Below are 16,664 nucleotides of genomic sequence, written 5' to 3'. Positions count from 1 at the left end.
TTCTGGAATTGAAGCTGGAAGAGGGCTAGGAATTATTATTATTATCTTTCTAATCTTTATTTAAATGGCTCTTGAGTGATAGTCTGATTTTCTCCCCAAACCGCAAAATAAGATTACCTTAGTTCCTTTCTTCTTGTCTGCTGGATACAGTTCTAATATTCTCTAATAAACAATCAATAAATTTATATTAAATTGACTGTATATAGTGACCTCTTTCAAATGAATTATCTTGATTCTCTTTTATTTCTATATTTCTCCAATATCCTCATTTCCTTGATGATGGACTGTGTCTTGTTCATATATGTATAATATCTTATGTAATGTTCAAGATATATTTATTGTGGGGCGCCTGGGTGGCTCAGTCATTAAGCGTCTGCCTTCAGCTCAGGGCGTGATCCCGGAGTCCTAGGATCGAGCCGCACATCAGTCTCCTCCGCTGGGAGCCTGCTCCTTCCTCTCCCACTCCCCCTGCTTGTGTTCCCTCTCTCGCTGCTGTCTCTCTCTCTGTGTCAAATAAATAAATAAAATCTTTTAAAAAAATTTAAAAAAAAGATATATTTATTGTAATAGAAACTTCACAAGGTTCCACAAGGTCAGTTGTTTTGGGAGTCCTGGTAATTCTACACTTGCTTCTTGATTTGTTTGTTTATTTTGTTTTTTTAGGTTTTGTTTTTGTTTTTTTGGGTTTTTTTATGGGGAGTACAATAGGGCATGGGAGGGAAGTATAAGGAAAGGAGTGGGAGGGGTGTCACCAGGAAAATTCAACCAAAGTATTCATTGGTAGTTTGCCTGGGACTACCGATTTTAGATTCACCCTGAGAGCAGATGGTAATATGTGCCTCCTGAGCAAATATTAGACCCAGATGAGGAAAGGGCTGATTGTTGCTGGACAGGTAAAGCTTAAAATCATTTGCAGAATCATTTCACAGCACATGAAAAATGCTTTCAGTTTTCTTTTCAACCTGCAGACTGACACATGAGCCCATTTAAAGTCATTAGTGTAGTGCAGACATGCTCTTTTTCAAGCACTTTAAACTGTGATAATGTTCCAGTGGAAGATGTAGGAATTTGACTCACGGCTCATCAGTTGTCTCATTACAACATGCATGTTGCCATGATCTGCTTTTGGAAAGTGTGTTGTTTGATTTTTTTTGTCCCTGAACTCCTATCTTGTCCTGCTGTGTCACTGGTGGGATGAACTACTCTTTCATGAGTTTTGCTAAGAGGGTAAACAAACTTGTTCTGGGTGGGTAAATAGGGCACATGGAGCTGCCTAATGTAGCTCAAGGATTTAAGAGAGAATAGAATTGGAAGACCTGGCTTTTAGTATTGTCTCTGCTACTTTATTGATGACTTAACTGTTGTAATTCCTCCATGATTATTTTTCTTACCTTCACTTCTTAAAGGGAAAACAACAAGGGTTTTGTTTGTTTGTTGGTTGGGTTTTTTTTTTTTTTTTTTTTTTTTTTTTTTAAAGAGAAGCTGTGACACATGCACTGGAATCATGCTAGGGAATAGCATTTCTGCCTAGATTTCCTGAATGTAAGCTTCTTTTCCTGCTGATTCAAGAACTGTTGACCTTTACTGCTATGATATATAAGTGAGCAGTGTTATTGTGTTGAAGGGAGAGTTATGCAGTCAGCTACCTTGTTTTGTAGAATTCCATAGGCTGCATCATCATATCCCACTCTAAAATTTTCTAATCATTTTCAGGGAGAAAGGATGGGAGAGAGCTGAATCTAGCCTAAGATGTGGATTGAGTTCCTGAGATTTATAATAATCAAAATATTAATGAAGTAGTCGATACAAATGCTGTTTGTGTAGAATGCCTAAGTAACCGGTTGTGTAATACATCAGGAAGAGATCCAGAGATGAGCAGAGGCAGAGCATAATAAATCAGGTCATTTGTTTTGCAATAATGGAATGATAATTGTGATAATTTCAGAAGTCACTATCATCCTGCAGCGTGAAAGAATCTTTTGCTGGCTTCCCATTGTTTAAATATTCATGTGATGTCTATGAGTGACTTCCTGCTGAGAAAATCTTTGCATACCTCTGCTGGCACAAGAACTGGAAATTGTGCTTTGCTTTAACCTGGGAAGGTTTTGCAGGAGGCTGGGTGCTCTCTTGGTTTGAGGGGAGGTAGGGGGTAGAATGTTCCTCAAAGAACAATTCTTTCAGTGGAATAAAGGCCCATGCTACTGAATTATTTTCCAAATGCCTTCTCCCAACCAGCAGCTGTGTGAATTTATAAGCTATCACCTCTGCCCTTTTGCACTGAGTGATGAAGCAAAGGCAAAAATAACCATGCTAGCTTATAACACAGTTATGCTATAGATATACAAACATAGCTAATGACCCCAGAGAAGAAAATCTGCAGTTGTCACCCCTGCTGATCATCTCCCCCTCCCCCAGCCTTTTTCTTGGAGTGGGTGAATGGGGCTGTTTTAATTGAGTTATCTAAATTTGGCAGGCCATACACCCCACTGTCTCATATCCTAGGACTTAGGTCCACCTGTTGCCATTATCCCCTAACCAGCACAGTAGGAGATAGACAACAAATGCTTTCAAATTCCTTTTCTGTATAAAACCCCAAAAGAATTGCAGTGAAGGTTTTGGAATTACTTGGGTACTGCCATGAATGGGGGTGCAGGTTCTTTTAACAGGGGTTATTTTAGAAAGAGCAATATTGTGCTACTACCTTGAGCAAATTATATCAGTATGTACATTAGATTGTATATTAGATATTGTATTTTAGAATGTACTAGGGTTTGGTGTTCTGGAGGTACTTAGACTTTTGGTGTTAGGAGCAATTCTCAAGTGACTGACTGAGGGGAAAATAGAAACGTAAAGAGGCAATAGGCCTTTTCTAAGCACTCAAGTGCTATAGGCTGATTGTTTTGTTAAGCCTCCTAATTCTTATCCAGCATTAAGAAAGAATCACAATTCTTTTTAAGGAGAAAAAAAAAGGCAACTGAAAGATGAGTGTAAGCCCGGGGCTCTGCAAAAATTGAAGGTGAAGCTGGGATCTCTATCTCTGATAGAGTTCTGACTGCCAGCTGAGTTTCCTTCCTTCAAGAGTTAATGGCCTCTAATGGTGGTTTGATTTGAAGGTGATTATGCATCTAAACTACCTGATTAAAAAATACGTTTCCAAATGTGGCTGATTACCTATTTACATATTGCTAGGGTTTAGGTGAAATTGTGAAGTTTAGCTGGGTGGTGATTTTCTGAGAAACTGCAACGTGCAGAAGCAAATTCTGTTTTTAGCTTCATGATTAGATTGGACACCAGTTAATGTTTAAATTGATAGTCATTTTTCCACTGAGTTAAAAGGAGCCAGTCCTGCTTCTGTTCTTTCAATCAAGATAAAAGCAATGACAGCAATTTCTGGGTTAGGCGCAGGATTGTTGGCTGGGGTGCCCGCAGGGAGGGCTCTGGTAAAATCACAAATACCAAGGTGAAGTATCTACAGCATTTGTTTAGCACTGATCTGTGGACGGTAGTGGGCTGTACGAAGACATTTGGATCCACTTAATTGGTGGCCCTCTAATATTTTAGAGCCTAAGGCCAATCACACCAGGGTGGGATAGTCCTGAAGAGAATCAGGACGCTTAAAATGGCAAGTAAATTGAATAACAAAGCAGGAATAGAGTAACCTTACATATACAAAGAAGGGTTGCTAGGTAACAAGTGAGGGGGTGTCGTGGCTTCAGATCAGAGAGGGCTGGTTAGAAAATAAAATGTCATCCTCTCTTCTAATTAGCCCTTCCCAATCACATGCATCAAGATAATTTTGCAGCTTAGAGCTTTAGCCTAGTTAGCAAAGCCCGATGCTGTGATCGCTTTCTTTAATAGAACCATTTCGCTGTGTTTTAGACTTGGCCCATCGGCGGCTGTTGGCTCCCGGCAGGCTACAGCAGAGCTAGTTAGCTACAAAGCAGAGGTGGTGATAGTTCATTCTTCAGGTTCAGTTTTCTTAGCAAATGTTACCAGTTTGGTCAAAGACAAAGACAGCATATTTGCCAATATACATAGACAAGTANGTCTTTAAGATGTGATTAGGATGGAATGGAGAGTTTTCTGGGGACAGCTGCTTTTTATGACAAATGATTTATACATATAAAAAAAGTAGAAAAAGAAATGAAGAAAAGGAGTCCTTTGATTCTTTATTGTAAATAAGATGTAATGCATATGAATTTTACTTTATAATGGCATTAATGTGTCACCAGGCAGTCTTAACTTCAGAGCCTGTTCAAAGTGGGGTGTGCTTACTGATACGGTTTGATGTAGGTCTGGGAAACTTCTATTTAGTTCATCACCCCCAATCCTTCTGGACATGGAAAGAAATGAACATAATGCTCCTTTCTCTGCTCAGATCTATCTTTGTCAAGTTCTTTTGCTTTTTACAGGCTATTTCTAATCCAGGTTCTCCGTTGTCTACTCATCTGCATTGAAGAATGACAGTATTTCTGTTCTTGGGCTTTCTTCTTTGCATTTATCAGAACTTCAAGTTTAGGAGAGGATTTTTGCCAGATTAAGGACCTACAGTTATATTACCTCTGCCGGGATGTTTCTGGAACATGGGAGATGGCGTGGAGATTGAAGTGGCTAATCCATTCCCTGCTTTGTGATGATACTGCTCTCGTATTTAGTTGTTACTGGTTGAGAGTGTAGAGAAAGGCTGTGATTTCCAGACTTTGCAAACCACTGCCATAAATTAGTGACTTTATAGATTAGGTTTCTGTATTAAAGGTGCCAACAGCTGGATAAGACTTTGTTCAGGAAAGGTTAGGTAACATTTATTTATGTCTACATTCTCCAAGNGAATCAGTTCTCTAAATTAGAGGGTTTTTTTCCCTGCACATAATTTTTAAGAAAGAAGAAAATATTGCAATATGCAAATTTAGTAAAAACAAACGAACAACACTTCTGTGCTATATTCAAGGAGTTACCCAATCTCCTAAGCAACGAACCTCAGGATCACCAGAGGATTTTTTCTAGACCACACATATTCCAGACTCTCAAGTGGGGATGGACATATGTAGTTTGAAAAAGAAAAATCTTCATGGTGATTTTTATACATTTACCCTGACTGAGAACAGCTGTCCTAAATCTTTGCTATATCTATATCACCTCTGTTGATGATCCGGCATTTTAAAAGGAATGACCAATTATGTCTGAAAACATGAATTTACAACAATAGGAAAATACTAATTCATCTTATGAAATTTATAAACATTTTTAAAAAATGGGGAAATCGTTTCATAATGAGGCTTGAAACAGTAAGGAATGTTTGATTCTATTCAAACTGACCAGAAAAAGTGAATTACCTACCATTAAATAAGAATACATTATGGTCTTCTGATAAATTGAAGGTTTATTATTTGGGATGAAGAGAAGCTAAAATATACCACCTCCCAGTTACCGTATTAAGTTATGATCATACAGGGTCAGTGCATTTGTTGTAGGGTTTGACAACCAGAAAGACTATGGTGAAGGTACTGTGTTTTTTAGTGCATGTTTTGATAACTTCCAAAAATCTAATAACAGAAGATGCAGAGAGAAACATTTTAAAAATTATTTCTCTACAGGTAAAGACTGAGAAATACTAAGCAATGTTTGACATAGTTGAAGGCTGAGCTGTTTTCTCTTGTTGTTGGTCCTATGATTATTTTTGATTATTGACATGAAATGAGATCATTATACGTTAATTTTATGTTTATTCCTTATAACTTACATAAGCATATATGCCTGTTTACTAAGCGTATTTTTGAGTCTTTAAGATGTGATTAGGATGGAATGGAGAGTTTTCTGGGGACAGCTGCTTTTTATGACAAATGATTTATACATATAAAAAAAGTAGAAAAAGAAATGAAGAAAAGGAGTCCTTTGATTCTTTATTGTAAATAAGATGTAATGCATATGAATTTTACTTTATAATGGCATTAATGTGTCACCAGGCAGTCTTAACTTCAGAGCCTGTTCAAAGTGGGGTGTGCTTACTGATACGGTTTGATGTAGGTCTGGGAAACTTCTATTTAGTTCATCACCCCCAATCCTTCTGGACATGGAAAGAAATGAACATAATGCTCCTTTCTCTGCTCAGATCTATCTTTGTCAAGTTCTTTTGCTTTTTACAGGCTATTTCTAATCCAGGTTCTCCGTTGTCTACTCATCTGCATTGAAGAATGACAGTATTTCTGTTCTTGGGCTTTCTTCTTTGCATTTATCAGAACTTCAAGTTTAGGAGAGGATTTTTGCCAGATTAAGGACCTACAGTTATATTACCTCTGCCGGGATGTTTCTGGAACATGGGAGATGGCGTGGAGATTGAAGTGGCTAATCCATTCCCTGCTTTGTGATGATACTGCTCTCGTATTTAGTTGTTACTGGTTGAGAGTGTAGAGAAAGGCTGTGATTTCCAGACTTTGCAAACCACTGCCATAAATTAGTGACTTTATAGATTAGGTTTCTGTATTAAAGGTGCCAACAGCTGGATAAGACTTTGTTCAGGAAAGGTTAGGTAACATTTATTTATGTCTACATTCTCCAAGATTTAATTCCGTTAGCTAAAAATGCTCATCTAAAAAACGTTTTCAGATCAATCTAGTCATTTCTACAGATTCAACTTCATAGGATTATTATGTTTATAAACCTGCTTTGAACTGGCTGAATTTTATTTGGTGTTAAAAATCATTGAGAACTTAGCTGCAGGATATTGGAGATGATAAAATAATCATGACAACAATAATTTTATTTTTCCAGTGTCTATTTCTGACAAGTTTACAGCTGTTATATACTCATAAAATTATTCACTAATAGTAATCCCTGAAAAATGTCTATGATGATGGCAAAAGTATTTCTCTATTTTTTCCAATCAACATTTCCTCTCAGACCTAGTGTGCTATAAATGTAAAGAAAACTCTGTTTAGATAAAACTGCAATTGGTGAACTCCACACTCAGCAAAAGATCCTAAAAATTCCTTGTGAACAGAAACAGAACCCAATCTTGGAAAAATCTTATTATTTATTTATTTATTTGTTTGTTTAACTATTAGAAATTTTGTGTTTTGCAAAATTGCACTATAAACAATAGTAGCTGACATACTTAAACTAATCATAACCAGTAATAACAATGCATCAGTCAGGTTAGGCTAGGTTATGTTGCAANTTTTTTCTAGACCACACATATTCCAGACTCTCAAGTGGGGATGGACATATGTAGTTTGAAAAAGAAAAATCTTCATGGTGATTTTTATACATTTACCCTGACTGAGAACAGCTGTCCTAAATCTTTGCTATATCTATATCACCTCTGTTGATGATCCTGCATTTTAAAAGGAATGACCAATTATGTCTGAAAACATGAATTTACAACAATAGGAAAATACTAATTCATCTTATGAAATTTATAAACATTTTTAAAAAATGGGGAAATCGTTTCATAATGAGGCTTGAAACAGTAAGGAATGTTTGATTCTATTCAAACTGACCAGAAAAAGTGAATTACCTACCATTAAATAAGAATACATTATGGTCTTCTGATAAATTGAAGGTTTATTATTTGGGATGAAGAGAAGCTAAAATATACCACCTCCCAGTTACCGTATTAAGTTATGATCATACAGGGTCAGTGCATTTGTTGTAGGGTTTGACAACCAGAAAGACTATGGTGAAGGTACTGTGTTTTTTAGTGCATGTTTTGATAACTTCCAAAAATCTAATAACAGAAGATGCAGAGAGAAACATTTTAAAAATTATTTCTCTACAGGTAAAGACTGAGAAATACTAAGCAATGTTTGACATAGTTGAAGGCTGAGCTGTTTTCTCTTGTTGTTGGTCCTATGATTATTTTTGATTATTGACATGAAATGAGATCATTATACGTTAATTTTATGTTTATTCCTTATAACTTACATAAGCATATATGCCTGTTTACTAAGCGTATTTTTGAGTCTTTAAGATGTGATTAGGATGGAATGGAGAGTTTTCTGGGGACAGCTGCTTTTTATGACAAATGATTTATACATATAAAAAAAGTAGAAAAAGAAATGAAGAAAAGGAGTCCTTTGATTCTTTATTGTAAATAAGATGTAATGCATATGAATTTTACTTTATAATGGCATTAATGTGTCACCAGGCAGTCTTAACTTCAGAGCCTGTTCAAAGTGGGGTGTGCTTACTGATACGGTTTGATGTAGGTCTGGGAAACTTCTATTTAGTTCATCACCCCCAATCCTTCTGGACATGGAAAGAAATGAACATAATGCTCCTTTCTCTGCTCAGATCTATCTTTGTCAAGTTCTTTTGCTTTTTACAGGCTATTTCTAATCCAGGTTCTCCGTTGTCTACTCATCTGCATTGAAGAATGACAGTATTTCTGTTCTTGGGCTTTCTTCTTTGCATTTATCAGAACTTCAAGTTTAGGAGAGGATTTTTGCCAGATTAAGGACCTACAGTTATATTACCTCTGCCGGGATGTTTCTGGAACATGGGAGATGGCGTGGAGATTGAAGTGGCTAATCCATTCCCTGCTTTGTGATGATACTGCTCTCGTATTTAGTTGTTACTGGTTGAGAGTGTAGAGAAAGGCTGTGATTTCCAGACTTTGCAAACCACTGCCATAAATTAGTGACTTTATAGATTAGGTTTCTGTATTAAAGGTGCCAACAGCTGGATAAGACTTTGTTCAGGAAAGGTTAGGTAACATTTATTTATGTCTACATTCTCCAAGATTTAATTCCGTTAGCTAAAAATGCTCATCTAAAAAACGTTTTCAGATCAATCTAGTCATTTCTACAGATTCAACTTCATAGGATTATTATGTTTATAAACCTGCTTTGAACTGGCTGAATTTTATTTGGTGTTAAAAATCATTGAGAACTTAGCTGCAGGATATTGGAGATGATAAAATAATCATGACAACAATAATTTTATTTTTCCAGTGTCTATTTCTGACAAGTTTACAGCTGTTATATACTCATAAAATTATTCACTAATAGTAATCCCTGAAAAATGTCTATGATGATGGCAAAAGTATTTCTCTATTTTTTCCAATCAACATTTCCTCTCAGACCTAGTGTGCTATAAATGTAAAGAAAACTCTGTTTAGATAAAACTGCAATTGGTGAACTCCACACTCAGCAAAAGATCCTAAAAACTCCTTGTGAACAGAAACAGAACCCAATCTTGGAAAAATCTTATTATTTATTTATTTATTTGTTTGTTTAACTATTAGAAATTTTGTGTTTTGCAAAATTGCACTATAAACAATAGTAGCTGACATACTTAAACTAATCATAACCAGTAATAACAATGCATCAGTCATTAGGCTAGGTTATGTTGCAATAAGAAGAACCTCCACGTCTTAGTCACTCAAAACAACAAGGTTCCATTTTTTGGAACACATGTCCACTGTGAGCAGCTGGGGACTCTGTTCAGGTTTTCTTAATCTGGAGCCAGGTTGATGGAACCTCCAAAGACCAGTGCTCCTGGTCCAAAGTGCTCCTGGTCCAAAGTGCTCCAAAGACCAGACCTCCACTGCTTCTCAGTGGTTTTTGGCCTAGAGCAATACACATTGTATTTGTTCACACTCCACTGGCAAAATAAGTCATACGCCTCTGCTTATTTTCAAGGGGTCAAGGAGGTGCAATCTCACCCTGGTCCTAATAGAAAATCTGGAATATTGGTGAAAAGCCTTAGGATCTATCACAAACAACAATGAAAACTCTAAGACACTGTTTACCATTGCCTCCTGGGAGAAAAGATAGGATATAAAGCAGGAGATTATATGTGGAGAGAAAAATGAACAAAGCTAAAAGTAAAAATAGAATTCCATAGATAAACATATAAGGAAGTCACTTCCTTAATCTTTCTTCTTTAAGTAGTAAAATGCTCTCCCCCAGCCTCAGTTTTTCTTTCACCCTCCTAGATCTGTCTTTATCTCTTTCTCCTCTCTCTGCATCCCTCTTACCCCATCCCTATCCCTTATCTTTTTAATTTGCAGGGTCCTCTGCCTTGGGGCGGGTTCACTGCTAATGGGGCCTCAGCTAATGCTGCAGCATGGAGTTGTGCTTAGGCTGTAGCAGTCTGCCCTAGCCCTGGATAAATATTTCTTAGATACACATCATTGGTCATGGCAGAAGTCTGTATCACAAATCCATCAGCACTCTGGGAAGAACACCCAAAGTATGCATTTTAGAGGTATCTGTGAGTAATTCCATCCTTCCACAGAAAGGAGAGCTAGTCCTGTTATGACTGGGGGCCTCTTAAAAACACAATTGCATTCCTCAGTTCAAGTAACTGGTCTCTTGCTACATATTAAAGTGTGTAGAACCCTATTTTCCTGTGAATCATTCCCCTCACTTGATGAAAATCACATTAAAGATTAATGAAAAAAAATATCACATCCTGGAAGGTGCTCAGTAACTGCAGCATCACATGCACTCTTACCCCCTTCTTACCCTCTCTCCACTTCCCTCCCTGGCTACACCATCGGTGGTGTCTTAGTGAGGAATCATAGAGAAGCACTGAAGGGGACATGGGGCATGCTAGTTTCTGTCCTTAGTTTTATAGACAAGAACGCTGAGTCTTGGGAAGATTAAGTATCTTAAATGGAGACACCAGGTCTTGAACTCAGATCCTGCAGCAATCTCTTCAATATGCCTTCTATCTACCTCTCCGATGTAACAAACTCCTAGGGACCTCAGTGTTTATGTCATCCTAAGAAATTCATGCAAAAAGGTGAATGTTGGGGATCAAGTGTTGGCCAGATTTTTGCAAATCTATCTACTCTGCGATGCCAAGTCAATGTGGGTGCTTTCCAGGGAAGGCAGGACTCTCTGGGTCTCTTCCTTTTCTGGAAAATGTCACAACATGGAAGTTACCCCAATTACCAGGCAAAGTGATCTCAGTGTTGGGGGAACCCAATGTTGGAAGTTTGGTCCTAACAGATGCCTTAAGGGAGAAAGGGTAACATCCAACAGACATATCTTCTCAAATTAGGAACACATTTTGCATGTTTATTCCTATTAAAGACCCTGCTCTTTCAACACTTTCTCCTGACTCTGAATTGTTTACTGAAACCATTAGTAAAAAGAAAGGAAGAGATGGTGGAATAGCGAGTTTGAAACACTAGCAATTAATTGTTGGCCCCTGTGAAAATAAGTCTCAAATTAAATAGCACTCAGGTATAAACTGCCACCAACAATACAGGCAAAATGTATTTTTCTTTAATAATAAAAACCAAATCCCATAAGAACATCTTCCTTTTCCTGTCCTAATTTCTTTTCTTTTCTGTCTTTCTTTCTCTTTTCTCTCTTCTTTCCTCCTCCTCCCCCTTCCCCTTCTTTTCTTCTCTTCCTCCTCCTCCCCTCCCCCTCTTCTTCTTCTTCCTCCTCCTCCTTCTCTTTCACAGTTTTTCTATTGCTTGTGAAGAAACAAAGGAGCCTCAGTGATAGTACCTTCCTTTTTATAAAATGTGAGCAGGCTAATGCCCTGGCAACAAATGCCATTGTTGTGAAAACCCCACCCTCTTATACCAAAATGCAGATTTCAGAGTATTTAATAGATGGATTCTAGACCAGTCAAGGAATCAATTAATCCACAAGTCTTTACTGACCGGTTTTTGTGATTAGAATCATTACTGAAATAAGTAAGCTATGGCCTGGGAGTTGGGTACTGTATTGTGTTACCTAGAGAACATTGTCTTAATGAAGTTTGTCATAACTGCTTTTGGCTTATAAAATGTTTTCTGTAAGCAGTGTATATATAGGTGTGTTTATGATGGTACTTGAGCAAATGATGTAAACCCTGCCAAGGAGAGCAGAGGGCAGAATAAAGCCATTCCTCTCCGGTTTGCCTGATGGCTCATCAGCCAGAGCCCCTGGGGGAAAATCCCATGCACAATAGCAAGGCATCCCAGTTTCCTGGGAGGCCAATGAATACAACAACTGTTGCCTTCCTGACAGGCACAGAAGCAATCCCTCTCTCTCAACACCAGTTAGTGATAGTGCTGAGTGTTAAAATGGATACTCCACAGTGGTTTGTGCCTGGAAGCTGCATTAGGCAGCTGCTTGAGGTAATTAGGAACTGGAAGGCAACTTTCTAAAGGCATCCAACGAGAGAATGGAACATCCACAGAAGAGCAGGGTGAAAGGAAGGCTGGGTTTCATGAGGGAATTACTGCTGGTGTGTAAAAATAGACACTTGTAGCTTATGTCTAACTGCTTATGGTTGAGTTACAAGTTGTCAGATGATTTGAACATCAACATCAGACTTCAGCGCCTTGACAAAAGTTGGAAAAGTTGGGGTTAAAGGCTAGGCTGCATTGTGGGGAAGCATTTCCCTATTTCCCTGACTCATTCCTTTCCTCAGCCTCTGCTAATTTAGCACTTGAGCTCTCTAAGTTATGCATTTCTTCTGTATTTGCTTTTTAAATATGTACCAACACTCTAAATTCTGAAAAGTGCCTGAAGGGGCACTGAATATTCTTTGACTGCACTATTATTCTTTCCTGACAATCCTGATAAGATTATCTTAAATACAGACAAAACAAAAAAGTTATATTTTTCTTGTATGATCTATAATTAAAAATGCTGGGATGGTCTGTACATGGCTTAACAATCATTTTTCACTGCCCTTTGGTTGATAGTGTGCAATCATTAGGGTGGCAGTAGGTGAAGAGGATTTTTATGAGAGCACCTTCCCTTGGGATAAAGGTGGGGAGTCTTCTGTCACAATCAAATGCAGCAGGAGATGGGTTTAAGGCCTTTTCTGCTCAGGTAGCCCAAATGAGAGACTATGTAGAAAGCTTGTTAATAGGGCTTTATCCTGACCTGGACCTGCCCCCAACCCCCACCTCATACCCCTTGCTGATCAGGTCCTAGGCTCCCCTTGAGTAAAGACTACCACTAGTAATAAATCCAGCTCCACTTTATGACATGAACCAATTCCCAGAAGAGCCTCTAAACTAATTTCCCTATGCCTAAAGTCTCACGTGTAGCATGTACTCTGGAGGTAAGGTGCTGGTGGAAAATTAACTGAGCTGCCTCAACCCAGGTGGAGTTGAAGCTGATCTGGTGCATACATTAATTTAAACAAACTCATGAGAAAAATCACCAGTTATAGGGCACCAGGAGAAACAGGAAGGGATACTGGGCCTCAGAAATCAGAGGGTTTCTGGGAAATATGAAAAGTGTGAGCACTCCAGTCAACATTTATGGAGTGGCAGGTGGTAGGCTAGCAACCTCCCCAGGTGTTGTTCCATTTCATCCTTACAGTAGCTGCAGTTATTCACCTGTGGAGCTGATGACTTGGAGTTTCTGTCATAGCAGCATGTGCCTCAGGCTATTCAAATTTGTGGCTGAACCAGATTAAGAACCAAGGTCCATTTTATTTTGATGCAGTCCACTTTGACCCTGCTCTGCAGACCCCCCTTATTTTTAGTACAGCAACAAAACAGAAGCAGATGTGATTGGATTCCCTCTGGCCTGGATAAAGCAATCAGCCCATCGTACTGTAGTTGTTGGTTGGCCCCTCCCCTCTACCCAGATGGAAATCTCCTTGCAGAAGGGGCTGGATCTCATTTTTCTTGTCTCCCTAACACCTAGCTCAGAGCCTGGCAGTAGAAATACACTCTCTTAAGTACATGTTTGAAGGAATGAATGGAAGCTGAACATCTGACCAGAATGCTTAGGAGGAAAGGGGAAGAAGGAAAGGGCTCTAAGTCATTCAGAATATCCATGTTCCTGTGTCAATGAGAATGATCAGTTAAAACTGTCTTTGTGAGCTAGCTTTAACTGGACAAATACTAACAGCAGCCCTGGGACCTCGCGGGAAGGAGAGGCAAGAAGAGCAATCAATAGGTATCTCTTGTGGCTGCTGCTGTAAAGGTACTCTCTGGTAGGCTCCAGAGTAAGACTATAGAGCAAAGCCATCTTGTCATTATCAAAAGCGAAGTGAAATTGGAGCTTAATGACATGAGTGTTCAAAGGGCAGTGGGAGAGGGAACAATGTCATTAGAACAGGTAAGAGGGGGGCCTGTGAAAGGGGTACTTTTAAAAGCTGATGGTGTACTGAGACTAATAGATTTAATGGGCATGGTAAATAGGGTAAGACAAGGCCTATTGTGCAGTGCTCAGCCAGCAGTGCCTCACAAAGAATGATGGATTAAGAAGAGAGGGGAAAGGATGAAATCGGAGACCTAGGGAAACAAAGAGGATATGAGATGCCGAGGTAAGGAAGAAGTGCAGTTGAAATTGCTGAGAGTTCTCTAGTCAGGGGTGTGAGGAAAGGAATTGACTAGCCAGTGTGCAAGAATAATTCATGATGACAATAATCACTGGTGAGGTGGGGGTGGAATGTGTCCTCAGGATATAGTGTATCACAGATTAATAGCACCGGAGAATAATTTGTCTCCACTGCAGGACTGTATTTAAGTATCACCCCTTCATTTTACATGTATGTAAAATCAATCTCTCTCTCTTTATGTATATATTATGTGCATGTCTGTCTATATATATATATATATATATATATATATATTCATTTCATATCGAGAGTTTGATGAGAAAACAACGTAAAGTCCCCAGGGAACATTTTTATAATGTCCTTCCATAGCGTCTTTTATTCTTCCAAACTGTACCGTGGGGAATTTTGTTCCCAGATATAATCCCACTGCCTGTCAGTAGTGGAAGAGAACAGCTGCTCATGACAACCATCCAATCACCCCTGATAAAAGGAAGCTGTTACTGCCAGTCTCTGCTTTTTATTTAGTGGCTCTAAGAAGCTCCTGTACTTCACTCTCCATGGCTGTGCCCACTCACAAAACACTCTCTGTTGCTGATGGTCAAGATGGTCAAAGAGACAGTGGTTTGTGGGCTCATCCAACCGTATTCCAATCGAACTGCATTACTTTCCAGATGTTTCCAGTCCTGTAAAAGCTCAATGGTAGCCAGTTGGAGGGGGCACTTTATGTTTGTGTATAGGGTAAGAGAAGGCACATTTCAACAAGGACATACTTTTCTAGTTTGGAAGTAACTTTTCCTAGGATTGTAAAAGAATCTGAGGTCCTTTTATAACATTCCGGGGACATCTACATGGAGACTTAGAATAAGCAAATAGATGTGGACAAGTAGCTAACAAAAAAAGCGGAATGAGCATGGAAAGAAATAGTCAATATCTTGAACAATGGTCAGGACCTGAGGATTTCTCCCAGTTCCTCAGGTCTTCCCATTTTGTTTGTTTTGTTTTATTTATTTTTTTAAAAAGATTTTATTTATTTATTTGACAGAGAGAGAGACAGCCAGAGAGAGAGGGAACACTACAGGGGGAGTGAGAGAAGGAGAAGCAGGCTCCCAGTGGAGGAGCCTGATGCGGGGCTTGATCCCAGGACCCTGGGATCATGCCCTGAGTTGAAGGTAGATGCTTAACAACTGAGCCACCCAGGCGCCCCTGTTTGTTTTGTTTTAATACTACTTTGCTATTTCTCCTTCTCCTTGTAATCAAATGCCTTTGGTAGGAATCAGAATCAATTCAAGAATGAATTTTGGACTATCTCTGTTATTTTGAACTTTCTAGGCTTAACCAAGATCTAGTTTTCTGGGTTTGGATATCACAAATGCATTCAGCTTTGGATAACAGAAGACTCAACTCAAAATGGTTTAAGCAATGAGTAGATTAAGTAGTTCACTAATAAGACGTCTGGAGGGTTTCTTTTAGGGTACATTCAAGGTTAATTAATATCTTTGTTTGCTCATTAAGGACTCATGTTCTCTCCATGCTTCTGCTCTGATATCCTCAGCATATTTTCTTATCTTCTAGCATTGGTTCCCCTTAAGATCTCAACCTAGCCACTGTAGTTCCAGTTGTCACATACAAGTGCAAAGAGGAAAATTTCTACTGAATGTTTATTTCCAAAATTGAAATCCTTTTCCCGGAGTGCCCCATCCGACTTCCTATCCAGCATCCTAGGACAAGTCCATTGTTAAACCAATCACTGGCAAGGGGGATGGAAATACCACCATTAGTTTAGTCATGAGTCACCACCTCAGGTTGGAAGGGTCCTCACCTCTTTGGAGCCTATGACCTTGGATTCCTGGAATAAAATCTGGGTTCTGTTAGCAAGGAAGAAGGAAGGGAAAAGGGGCAGGGTGTGGGGGTTTGGCAACTGCGATTGAGTAGGCAACAGCAGTGTCTCTTACAGGGAAGTTAGTCCAATAACCAGCCAATTCACATGTGTGAGGAGGCTCATATTACTAGTGAGTAATATGGTGTTTCAAGGTCAATATAAGCAGTATTTTTGGTTATTTAGATGATTGAAAGTTGAGGTCAAGTTTCATTTAACATACTTTTGGCTTTTTTGTTTTCTTTCAGTCTCTGACTAAAATTTAGTCCTGATTAGTGCTCTCTTAAGTGTTTGACTTTTTTCTTAAAATACATAGGTAAAAGAAGTTAATGGGAATTATGATTCTCCTATTAATGAAATGCTAATACTAATAAGTTTATTCTTTTTTTTTTGAATGATTTTTTATTATATTATGTTAGTCACCTTACAGGTACATCCCCGGATTCCAATGTAAAGTTCGATGCTCCATTAGTTGCGTATAACACCCAGTGTACCATGCAATACGTGCCCTCCTTACCACCCATAACCAGTCTAT

Source organism: Ailuropoda melanoleuca, chromosome 2 (genome assembly GCF_002007445.2).
Source record: "Ailuropoda melanoleuca isolate Jingjing chromosome 2, ASM200744v2, whole genome shotgun sequence".
Lineage (NCBI taxonomy): Eukaryota > Metazoa > Chordata > Mammalia > Carnivora > Ursidae > Ailuropoda > Ailuropoda melanoleuca.
This window is presented reverse-complemented; position numbering follows the sequence as displayed.